The sequence below is a fragment of the Halichoerus grypus genome, chromosome 6, assembly GCF_964656455.1.
Source record: "Halichoerus grypus chromosome 6, mHalGry1.hap1.1, whole genome shotgun sequence".
Lineage (NCBI taxonomy): Eukaryota > Metazoa > Chordata > Mammalia > Carnivora > Phocidae > Halichoerus > Halichoerus grypus.
Window position 1 is genome coordinate 114064023 of NC_135717.1, and position 12947 is coordinate 114076969.

The window sequence follows — 12947 nt, forward strand, 5'->3', positions numbered from 1 at the left end:
GGTTTATTGGAAGGGATGGAGGGGATGTTATAACAGCAAATTCTGCCCAGTGGAGAGCAAGTAAACTGACACCACCTATAACGCTTAGTCCCAGTGCAGACAGGAGTTGTGCAAGTGATTTACTAGTAAGGTACCAATGATCCATGATGAAAAAGGAATTTCCATGTTACCTCCTAATTAAGACAAAGAATTACCTCCTACTTAAAGAACAAAGAAACCAGTTGCTCTATGCTCTTCTAAGAGGTCATCGTAAAGAGCCAAGGAGATGATAAGTCTGAACCCTGCTTCTGGCTACTCAGGACAGTTTCCTGGCCTGTGGAAAATGGACTCATTTGAGTGGTTTTGGTGGGTTTGCCTGGACAGAACTCACTTTTCCCACCAACGTGAATGCAAAACTGGCTCAGCTTCGAAACAGCTAAGTTCACCAACTCACTCACTCATTCACTTATTTAGACAAATAACTTTTGAGCACCAGAGCACCAACTATGTGCCAGAGAATGTTCTAGGTGCTGGGGACACTGGAATGAAAGAAAAGCCTAAGACCCTACTGTCACGAAACGTACATTTTAATGGAGAGCCCAGAGAAAAAACAAACAGAAACACAACAACGTAAGGCCAGGTATTATTCGGGATCATAAAAAAATAAATTAAGCAGAACAAAAGGATAGAGAATGACAGAGATTCCTCCATCCAGTAAGGTGTCCAGGGACAGTCTCTCTGGGGAGGCGACAGTTGAATGACTGGAGGAGATAGTCTTGTGAGTCAAGCATTGTAGAATGGCAGCGGGCACAGCAAGGGGGAAGACCCTGAAATAGAAACACTTTGCCTCAAGGGACTGCAAGGGGGTAGGGTACACCATGTGTGGTGAACAAGGGTGAAATGGGCGGCCTGGGGACAGATCAGGGATGGTCTTGTACATCATGGTTAGGATTTTGGATTTTACAGTGTGATTAAAAGTTGCTGGAGGGTTAAAAAACAAAACACGGATCTGACCATAAAAATTGTTTGACTCTGTTGAGAGATAGGGGCAGGAAATGCTCACGTGTGTGCAGCGAGATAGGGGAGGGGTGTGGGCAGGCTAACTCCATACATTTCATGAAGAAACCACAGCAGTGCCCAGACCTTGGAAAAAAAATTGAGAAGCACTACAAGAAAATTTAGAATTAGAGACACAAATATTTTTGAAAAAGATAAAAGAATGTGATGACTTGGAGAGTAGAAAATCGGGGAAAGAATGAAAAAAAATGGAAGGCTTTCTGGCTCTCAAAGCTATGCACATGTATAAAGTTGATCTTAAAAACTTGAAAAATTGCAAAACACAGAATGATAATATGAAAAGAAGACAAAGTACAGGGTAGCGCTGTCTAACAGTACTTTGTTCGATGATGGAAATCACATCAATATGGAAGATATTTGAAATGTGACTAGTGTGACTGAGAAATAAATTTAATATTTCATGATGTTCTCATTAACGTACATTTAAATAGACACATGTGGCTAGTGGCCACCATATGAGACAGTGCCGCCATATGCAATGGCCAGCTCCCAGCTAGGGTCTACTTTGCTTCTACAGTTGACTCTGCTTTCTCCTGCTTCATCTATTTTTCTATCTCTACTGGATCATTTCTGTCTCCTGTACTAAAATATCCGTCTTTTTAAAAAGTGCAGCTCTGACCCCATCCCTCTGTGATTGTCCACCCCATTTCTTTGCTCCCTGTATAGCAAAACTCAAGAGTTCTCTATATCTGTGTTGTCCTACACAGCAGCCACGTGGTCATTTAAATTTAAATTAATTAAAATTAAATAAAATGTAAAATTCAGTGTCTTAGTTGCACCAGCCATGTTTCAAGTGCTCAGTAGCCACACGTGGCAAGCGACCCGTGTATTGAACAGAGACAATACGGGACATCTCTATCATCAAGGACAGCTCTCTTGAGCAGTGCTGATAAGCACTGGAGGGAGGGCAGAGAAAACAGGTACGGTTGCTGGTAGTTTAGCAGATTTGGTCTGGAAGGATAAGAAAGTTATCTTCTGGCTATTTCTTTTTTCTCAGTGGATTAGGAAGTAAAGTCATCAAGTGAGAGTGAGAAAGGAAGGGGCAGGGGATGTTGCAGGTTGGGAAGAAAGGAGATGGTAGGAAATAAACCTTTCCAGACCTCAGGAGAGCAAATGGATAAGGGAAATAAAGAGTAGAGTTTTCTCCAAGGCAAATTGGAATCATTATGTTTTATTTTTATATTCTTGCCTGTCTCAATGTTGGTACTAAGAGGCCATCCTTAAAATTGGCCAGTGTAGGTGGGGATGGAAGCATGAGCCAATATTCCAGCTTCCTTCATATTGACTTTGAAATCAGACCAGGCTGAGAAATCTCATTGTCATGGCTGTGACCACAACCTTTACAGCAGGAAGGAAGGGAGGGTCCCTTTCTGGAGATGTTTTGCAGTGATAAGCTATGGGAACTTCCTCCGTTAAGGTTCTTTTAATTTTAAAAGGTAGAAACCAACTCAATGAAACTTAAACAAGAAAAGGTGATGGACTATAATGACACAAGGGTGTCTCTTGGAACCCACGGGAATGCAGCTTGGGACTTAAACTAGAGTTAACCAGGAGGAATAGAAAGCTCCCAGAGACCCAGGCAGAATCATATTTCTCTCTCTCCTTCCTCCCCTTATACTTACGGTTTCTTATCTCTTCTTCTGCACAAGAAGCATTTTTTTTTCTTTTCTCTAAAGAAAAGATCAGGTTTCTCTATAGAGGTCTCAGCACACTTGATGGGTGAGAGAAAGCCAGCCCCCACAATCCCCTAAGTTCTTATTACCTCAGAACAAGAAAGCCTCTCAGATTAACAGGAACATCTCGGCCCCAGTCTCAAATTTCTGATAGAATCTGATTAGGCAAACATAAGACAACTGCCCTACCCTGGTTCAAACAACACACCACGGGTACAAATACAACTTCCCAGGGCCATTCCCAGGCTGCGCAACAGTTCTCAGAACTCCTTGGCGTCTGGGAAATCCTTCCTGTTCTGTTACCTTCCTGGGTCTTACCTGAACTTGGGGTGTTGTCCCTCCATAAGGCTACACAGCTTTCAAAGCCCATTTCCTGCCTGGAATTGAGGTTGGGACCTCAATTAAGAACAACTTACGGTTTCTTTGGCCCTACTGTACAATCCTCTCAAAAATACTGTAGGCGCTGTCTATCTGCTTCCAGCCATTTCCTTGAGCAAGTAACCACACTCAGTGTTCTCTTTGAGGGACTTCTTTTTTTTTTTAATATTTTATTTATTTATTTGTCAGAGAGAGAGAGACAGAGAGCACAAGCGGGGGAGCAGCAGGCTGAGGGAGAAGCAGGAGGAGCTAAGCGAGGAGCCGATGCGTTACTCCATCCCAGGACCCTGGGATCATGACCTGAGCCAAAGGCAGACGCTTAAATGACTGAGCCACCCAGGCGTCCCTGAGGGACTTCTTATATGACCTTTATCTCTTTGCTTTTTTGCAAACCCTCTTCAACTCATTCTGTTTCTCTGTCTCTCTCTCTCTCTTCCGATACTTTGCCAACCACAACCGGTAGTAACCACATATAATCTTAAAGTTTTCTTTCCTGACATCTTCCCACTGAACTATAAGTTTGGTAAATGAACCACCTTTAAGATAATCACAAGCAACACCTTTACCAAATGTTTTGACTTCTTCCCACCTCTGAAATCAGTTTTCTCATTGTTACTATCTGATTACCAAGGCAATATTTTAAGGTTTTTTTCAGCAGCATATCACTTTTGGTACTAATTTTTATATTGGTCAAGATAGGAGATATAGATATATATACACACACACAACACACACATATATGTGCAGTATCTATACATACATATAAACAGCATATATACATATATGTGTATATATATATATGTATATATATACACACACACTTATGGAAAGAATTTCAGTGGCCCTGAAACAATAAAGGTTATTTCATATGCACACCAGGTTTGATATGAGCCAAGTAAGTCTCCAGGGGGTCTATCTGTCTTTGACCATATCATCTCAATTGAGGGCCTCAGAAACTGACCAACAAGGAAAAAGATCACAGGAAAAATTCATATCTTTTTCTAAGCTTTGACCCAGAAGTGAGACACATCACTTCAGCTTAAAACCCATTGTCCAGAATTAGTCTTACGGCCCCACCTAAGGGGCTAGAAACTTGAGGGAGCATGTGGGTAATTGTTGAACAGTAAATGTCTCTTCCACAGTTCATGGAGGCCTCATGTTGAGAGATTGAAGCTGTAAGATCAAATTAGCCTGGGCAGTGCAATTGCTACGGAAATGGACCCCTATCCTGGAGACTAGCTGAACTGCACTGTAATTTGTATGCGTGAGAAACAAAATATTGTTGAATTAATCTACTGAGATTTAAAGATTTAATTATTCTTGCAGCATAGTCCATCCTATCCTGATTATTTTGGGAGCATAAAAGAAGCCAGGAGTAAATGGAACAACATAGCTTCCTTTCCCTGAAGCAATCGTAATTCCAACCCAAATGGCAGCAGGATTTTTTTGAGAATATGACAAAATGATACAAAGCTCGCTTGGAATAATAAAGGAGTGAAAATAGCCAGTACAACTAGAAACAGAATAATGAGGGAAGGGAGAACTAATTTTACCCAACATTAAGACATTTTATACGTAGAGAAATTACAGGAAACCCAGAAAGACATTGCAGAGAAAGTACAGGAAATAACAAAGATATTAGTAGAGAATAGAGATCCCAGAAATAGACCTAGATACATTTGAGAATTTAGAATATAAATAAAATGATGTTTTAAGTCCACGGAAGAGTATAAATAATTCAGAAATGTTGTGACAGGTAAGCCACTAGGGGTAAAAATGCTGAAGTACCTCACTTCTTGTACTCAAATCATTTCTAACTTAATCAATAACTTAACTGTAAAACATGAAACTGTAGCAATACTAGAAAAATCATTGGTAATTTTTTCCCCCAGTTTTGAACTGGCGAAGGTCAAGAGACATATAATAGAAGATTGACAAAATTACATAACAGCTAGTACTTCTGCAAGGCAGAGAATACCATACACAAAGTCAAGACACAAACCACAGGATAGAAAAAAAAAAATGTTTGCAATCTATGTAACAGGAAGGAGATACATTTCTTTAATACACAAACAGATCTAAAACTCAGCAAGGAAAAAAATGGACATTCAATAAAAAAAAAAGAGGCCAATGGTAGACAGTTTGCAGCCCCACAGAAGCAAACAGACAATAAACATATGAAAAGATTTTTTTTCAGCTTTTTAAATAATCAAAGAAATGTAAGATAAAACAAGATACTGTTTTTTACTTAGTATATTCACAAAAATTAAATTTTGCTCATTCTCAAGGGTTTGGGAAACATGAACTCTCACCTATTGTCAATGGAATGCAAATTGCTATGACGTCTTTGGAAAGCAATTTGACAATAACTATTAAAATTTTAAAAGTACAGGGGCGCCTGGGCGGCTCAGTCGGTTAAGCGTCTGCCTTCGGCTCAGGTCATGATCCCAGGGTCCTGTGATCGAGCCCCGCATCGGGCTCCCTGCTCCGCGGGAAGCCTGCTTCTCCCTCTCCCACTCCCCCTGCTTGTGTTCCCTCTCTCGCTGTGTCTCTCTCTGTCAGATAAATAAATAAAATCTTTAAAAAAAATAAAAAAAAATTTAAAAGTACATTTTCTTTAACTCAGCAATTTCCCTTCTAGGAATTTTTCCCACAAAAACACTTGCACAAGGAGGCAAATCTATACTGTACAGGGACAGGTAATATTATTTGTAAAAGTAAAAAACTAGACAAAATTTAAATGTCTGTCAAGAGAGGATTAAATGAACTATAATAACGTAAAATAGAATACTACATAGCTGTTGAGAAGAATCAATACATTTATCCATATTGAAATGAAAAATATCCAAACTAAATTAATTTAAGTGAAAAAATAAGGCAGAATATAGTATTACGATAAATGAAACTCCAAGGATCACATATATTTATACACATACAAATTTCTGGGAAAAAAGAAATAATAACTATGACTATGTTCAGCTGCAATTACATTATATATGAGGGTGTAGGTAAAGAGGTCAGCTTTTACATTTCATGTTTTATCCATTTGTATTGTTAGACTTTTTAAAAAAATATTTTATTTGTTTTATTTAGAGAGACGGGGGGGCAGACAGAGAGGGAGAGAGAAAATCTCAAGCAGGCTCCCCGCTGAGCCTGATGTGGGGCTCGATCTCACCACCTCGAGATTATGACCTGAGCTGAAATCAAGAGTCAAATGCTTAAACCAACTGAGCCACCCAGGCACCCCTGTATTGTACGAATTTTTTAAACTTGTGCATGCATTACTTCATGATAAAAAAAACACAAAAATTTAAACCAGTAGTCCTTCCCTGGAAATATCAGTTCTATGTTTTTACCTGTGAATCCGGATCTAAAAAGATATCAGCAGATAGAAAGAAGAGAAAGGAGGAGGAGAAGAAGAGAAGGAAGAAGAAAAAGAAGAAGAAGAGGAAAAAGAAAAAGAAGAGGAATGACCAAAGTTAGACATTCACAATATGGTATAAAAGAGTAAACTGAGCTACCAATCATTATGAAAGAGGAGAGCCACACAAACTTTTGGAACTGGCAAGTCCTATTTCCACTGCAAGGAAAAAACAATCCACGGGCATTATAGTAGTCTCTCTGTATCAATATTTCCCAAAAAAATTTAATAATAACAGTAGTAGCTCATATTTATTGAGCAAGAACTAATTTAGATTCAGTGCTAAGCACTTTTATATGAATTACCTCGTTAAATTCTCACAAACTCCATATGGTAGGAGCACTGCTATCAGTCCCATTTTATCAACAAGAAAACTAAGCACCAGGGAGAGAAATTAAGGGGGGCCCTGGGTGGCTCAGTAGGTTAAGCGCTGGACTTTTTTTTTTTTAAGATTTATTTATTTTAGTGGGGGAGGGGCAGAGGGAGAGACTCTATGGCAGACTCCCTGCTGAGTGCAGAGCCCATCATTTCACAACCACCATTTCACAACCCTGAGATCGTGACCCTACCCAAAAATCAAGAGTCAGACGCCTAGCCAACTGAGCCATCCAGGTGCCCCCAGCGTCAGACTCTTGATTTCGGCTCAGGTCATGATCTCAGGGTTGTAAGATCGAGTCCCGTGTGGGGCTCCACGCTGGGCGTGGAGCCTGCTTAAGATTCTCTCTCTCTCTCTCTCTGCTCCTCCCCCTCCTAAAAAGAGTGGAAGGGAGAAAAATTAAGAAATATCACAAGAGACCCAGGACTTGTGTTTCAAAGCATTTGCAATATGCTTCAATGGGCTTCAAGGCTGATTCCACACTTACTCTCCATGCATCCTCAGGAAAGTCACTTAACATTTCCCACCAGTGAATTGAGGATAGTGACAGAACCTACCTCACAGGGTTGTCAGGGGGTTAAATGAGAGAACTCAGTGCCTCACACATAGTGAGCTCTCAATAAAGGTGAGCTGCTGCGCCTGTTGTTACGAGGCCTTTAACGATAGGGTCTCTTCCTACCGGTCCAGTCTCCTATCTTTCCATGCCCACCCCCGTCCTCCTCGAACTCAATCTCCAGTCCTCCTAACCTCCTTGCACGTCCCCCATGGCTTCCCAAGGCTTGCGAGCCTCCCTCGGTCCCTCTGCTACAGTGTTCGTTTCCACCTTCCACCCCTTCTCCCACTGGCTGACTTGCCTCGATCCTTAAAACTCACCTTAGTGAGTACAGGAAGTCAAGTTCTAGATTTTCTTCACCTGCGTTCCTCCAGGTCTGAGTGCACGAGTCGGCAATGAATATTTGCCACATGAGTTCAGTGTAACCAAAAGAAGAGTGAGCTACTTGTCCTGCAACCTCTGTGGACCATTCCCAGGAAAGCCAGATGTAAGTGGGGCAAACGGAGTTATTCATTCACCGAATGATTATTATTATTAGCTCCTGCTATTGTTCTAGGTGCTGAGGCCACAGAGTAAATAAGACCAAGTACCCTGTTCCCTGGTGGGTATCGTCTGTATGTAGGGGAAGGAGAGAGAGAACAAATAAGGGGAAAGATCATTTAAATAGCCGTACATTCGAGAACAAAAACAGAACAAGGTTAAGGGTAGAGAGTGATGGGGAGCAAGGGGCTCATTTAGACTTTGTGGCCAGGGAAGGCCTCTGTGGAGGTGACCTTTGAGCTGAGACCTGGGTGACAGGAAAGACCCAGTGAGGGAGCAGAGCGAGTTGAAAGCCCCTGGGGGGGGGGGGAACGAGTCAGCATTCGCCCCGGCCGGAAGAGGCTCCAGGTGTCTACAGCCCCGGTTCACCAGCAAAGGTCAGAGAGGGGGTCATGACTGGATCCAGTAGGGCCTCTTAGGCCATGACAAGGTATCTCGATTTTGTTCTGCCCACAACAGGAAGCCGCTGGAGGGTTTGCCCTGGGGAGTGAGATGATCTGATCTAGTATTTTGAGACGGCTTTGGCCCCCGTGCAGAGGGCAAGAACAGGCCGTTATCAGATTATCACAGTGGTTTGGGGGGAAGGGGGTGGCTGTGGAGCTGGGGATGGGGAAAAGCGGGTGGATTTCAGCCCTTCTTGGGGAGGGGATGACAGGGCTTTTGCTGACGAGTATATAAGGGGACAGATTGTGGTGTCCCTCAGTGAGGTGACGAAGACGGGAGGAGAAACAGGTTTGAGGGACACGGGGTGGGAAGGAGCCAACAGTCCCACGTGGGGCACGGCAGGCTGGTGATGCTGTCAGGCGTGGGAACAGAGAGCGTCAGCAGCCGGTGGGCTCTGCAGGCCCGAAGTGGTGGGGAGCTTGGGGTGGGAACTCCCAATCTGCCTGTCACCCGCCAGTGAATGACCTTTAAACAGGGGAACAGAGCAGATAAACTGGGGCAAATGAGTGTGGGAGTCCAGAGGGCGACGGAGGGAGGGGAAGGGCCAGGAGAGGAGAGGAAGGAAGGAGAGAAGAAGGCCCCAGGTCAAATTCAGGACGCTCAGAGATAGCAAGTGATGGAGGCAGGAAGCCCACCTCGAAAATCCTCCCAGGAGAGCGTGTGCTATAGAAGCTGAGAGAATAGAGAGGTTGAGGAAAGTGCTAAGGGTCGCCCGCCATGAGGAAGCAAATGGCTGGCTCTGGCAAAATCATGGTGGCTCCTCACTGTGGCTAGAACCGGTTCAGTGGCATGGTGGGGTTAGAGGGTCAAGGACAGTGAGTTGAGCGGGGGAGGACTGAGGGAGGTGAGCCAGCGACTGTTGTGGAAAGGACAGAAACATGGTCAAGGAAGAGCAGTTTGCTTTGTAAGAGGCTGTGTGTGCTGATAGAGTTGGAGAGGGGGGCTACTTGTCAGGGCGAGGTCCTGCGGAGGTGAATTGGGGGTGGGGGTCCAGACAAAAGTAGAGGGTGAGGGTTGGCCTGAGTTGAAGGGCTGGGTCATCGACCGCACCCACAGGGAGGGCACCATACTTGGCAGAGGCAGGCCACGTGGTAGAAGTGACTACGGAACAATCTGGCAGCTTCTGTTTTCTCAGTGGAGTCTGACAGAAAGGCGTCAGCCAGAGAGCAGAGAGAAGAAAGCAGGTGTTGGAGTGGAAGGGGAGAGAAGCTGTGAGGTGCCGCCTTGCAGAGCGGGACGGTGACCAACCCGGGGATGTGTGGGCGGGTCGCCTGGCACAGCGGAGAGCCCATCCCTATTTGTGATCCTGAATTAAAGTGCCACTAGTTTCCATACTTTCCTGTTGGCAGTTTTAGCTGCTCTCGCTAAGAGTGGGTGATGCCATGGTAGGACTTTTGACCAGGCGTCTGAGGGAACAGAGCTGGCCCACGGCCATGCTGTGCACTCGGGAAAGCTTATTGTAGGAGTCACTCCGTCTTTCCCAGCATCCTGTCCTCCCTTCCTTTTCCATAATAGAATCTAGTTTTGCTCAAGTGTTCATCCCACTTATGAGATTCACAGGAATAGGAAACTGAGCTCATCTCCTGCTCCAGGAATGGATGCTGATATTCTTTTTTTTTAAGATTTTATTTATGTATTTGACAGAGACACAGCAAGAGAGGGAACACAAGCAGGGGGAGTGGGAGAGGGAGAAGCAGGCCTCCCGCCAAGCAGGGAGCCCGATGCGGGGCCCGATCCCAGGACCCTGGGATCATGACCCGAGCCGAAGGCAGACGCTTTAACGACTGAGCCACCCAGGCGCCCAGATGCTGATATTCAAAAGCAATTAGCACCTACCATTTCTCTGATGATGGTTACTAAGTACTCCAGGGATGGGCATGGGGCCCAAGTTGGGCCAAGCAGATGGAAGGAAAGGACCTGATCCCATGGGTGGATTCCTCTTGTTTCTCTCTCCCGCTTAACCAGAAAAAGGAAACCTGATGCTCCAGGATTGGCCACAGTTGCAAGATGAAGCTGATGCTGTGAACAGCCGTGTGGGGAGATGGAAATAACCTGGGGCCCCGATGACATTGTTAAATCCCTGAATCAACCAGCCTCAAAGCCCATCTTACTTCTAAACTTCCTGTTATTTGAGATAATAAATCTCCTTATTCTTTAAAAACCAGCTTATGTCAGGGTTTCTGTCACTCACAGCGAAAGCATCTTCATGGACACAATTGTTTTTCTCTGAATTTACACAATATATCGAAATCTTCCAAAAGGTGACCGATGCTCGTCTTCTGCTTACTTAAACATACTGTCTTATGGCAGAGCTAATGTGTGTGTCCAGGCAGTGGGATTTGGGGTCACCGGGACACTTCTGCTCCCACAGTGTGGGGTTACTAAGACACGTATGTTTGTCCACAAACCGGTTTTGCCAGTTGTACTTCTTTTTGTTATTATGCAAACCAATGAAACATGAGTGAAGAAAAGAATCAGTGCATAAAAGCCAAACCGTGTGCTTTTAATAAATAGTAGAGGGAAAGTAGGTTTCCTGCTGGTGTGGATGAGACAAATGTAAAATAGTTGGGAAATTTTGTTTCATCTAGAAGATTCTGAACTCAGATTGTTTCCCCAACTGTCTTTGAGGTGTCTCTCTACTTTAAAGCTGGTTTTTAAAAGTTTTTAAGTCTTTTTAAAAGTCAATCAGCTGTCACATACTTAAAGAAGAGGCTTTGTCCCTTCAAAATATTGTTATATGAAGGTACATTTATATGTTTTACTTCAATAACATGGTCGCCTTGTTTTTCATTTTTACTGTCTCCCTACTTTACCTGCGTATCTGCCTTAACTAATTGCTCTCCTAGCTGCAGTCTGGGGGCTTCCCGGGACAGGTGTCCACGGCTCCCCTTCTTCCCCCACTCCCATATGTCTCCCGTAGGTTTGCCCTCCCCCTCCCTCCCCTCTCCAGCTCATCAGCCCCTGTCGTTACAAAGTTAAAGTTACAAGACGAGGGTACCTTTCCTTTGGATAGAAGGTCTGGAAGGAGCTACCCCAAAGTGTTACCTGCTATTTCTGCATGAAGAGATTATAGATTTTTTTTACTTACGCATGTGAATAATAATGAGGTGAACTAGTATTGATTTGGTAATAAGAAAATAAAAATAAAATATCCCGCCCCCCCCCCCAAGAACAAAGAATGCCTTGTCTTTCTATGAGAATTCACTCTTTATAAAGAACTTTTCGGTCCATCCTATCCATGGCACTTCATAATGACTCTATATAAAAACCATTTACTCCCACATAAAGATGAGGAAACGAAGATGGGGAGGAGGGAAGTGTCTGGTCTCAAGTGACAAAGTGAGGAAGAAGTAGAACCTGTTCAGATGGCTAGGTCCGCAATGCCCACTTCAAATGGTTTTTGCAGCCCTCTACATTACTAAAGGTTTTGTGAAAATAGACTGATCATAGCTAAATAAGCTACCTGTGCCGAGATGAAGAGGTATATTTACATTGCTAGAATAGAGCAATGTAAATAAATGTAGTCACAAATGATGGAAGCACAGGTCCCAAAAGGAGGCAGGAGGAGAAGGAAGGCCTGCCCAGCACAGGCGGCAGCTCCATACAAGGTCAGTGTCACATGGGAGATGGTATTCATCTTTCTTGTCCAACTCCCGCTTAAGAATTCAGGACAAACTCCACTGGTCTCTACTGGAACATTGAGGTCCACTGTGTAACCTCTTTGTGCTTTGGCATTGTGTTCTATAAACTGGGAGTGGTAATACTAAATGCCTAAATAATGTTGTCAGGATTCAAATGGTGATGTATGTAAAGCCCTTACAACTGGCAGCTGGTGGAGTGTGCCATCCTCACCATCACCGTCATCAATCACCAGGAGCACTAGCACTAATACTACATTACTGGTACTACTATTCGATGTAATCACGGTGTGACTGTTTTCATAAAAACTGAAGGACTTGGCTGGCGCCACCTGGTTGATGGGCATTAGACCCAGAAATTTAGGCATCAGAACAGCATTATCTCTAAGGATTTGTCGGAGCTGTTAGGACTCATCTCTGCTTCTCTCAGATCTCTTCGTTCCCATGCTGAGAATTTGGCCCCTCAAAGTTTTTTGGGCCACCTCCTTATCACCTCCAGGAGCTATCACCTCCACTTTGACCCCCTGAGCCTTCTGAGGATGGGGAACCTAGTTCTTTGTGGAGGAATGACAAGTTTGCTCAGTTCTCTTCCATTTTGGTAGTTCATTTTGACTTTCGAATGCCTTAGAGGTTCCAGGAAGATGTCACCATGTGTAGACCCACAGAGAAACTGGCAGAGGGGGGGTTTCATGTCACAGTTGGCCTGAGCAGCCCTAGAGTGAGCTCTCAGGCTCAACAGCCCCCATGACCTCGGGTCTGTCCCGCCTGCCCAGGATCCTTCCACCCAGTGGGCCACACCCACCACACGATGACATGAGGATAGTTGGCAAAGTATTTCCCATAGTATGTCACTTGTAGCACAACTTGT

The 12947-nt window shown here is 44.0% G+C and overlaps 1 long non-coding RNA gene across 1 annotated transcript in view; it reads left to right on the forward strand.

Moving 5' to 3' along the window:
* Positions 1 to 10681, forward strand: part of LOC144382366 (uncharacterized) — a 51176-nt gene extending 40495 nt beyond the window's left edge. Inside the window, exons 4-5 of the long non-coding RNA XR_013449177.1 lie at positions 7832 to 8427; positions 10407 to 10681. This is a non-coding gene — a long non-coding RNA (uncharacterized LOC144382366). The remainder of the gene's footprint in view (positions 1 to 7831; positions 8428 to 10406) is intronic.
* The last annotated feature ends 2266 nt before the right edge of the window (positions 10682 to 12947 follow it).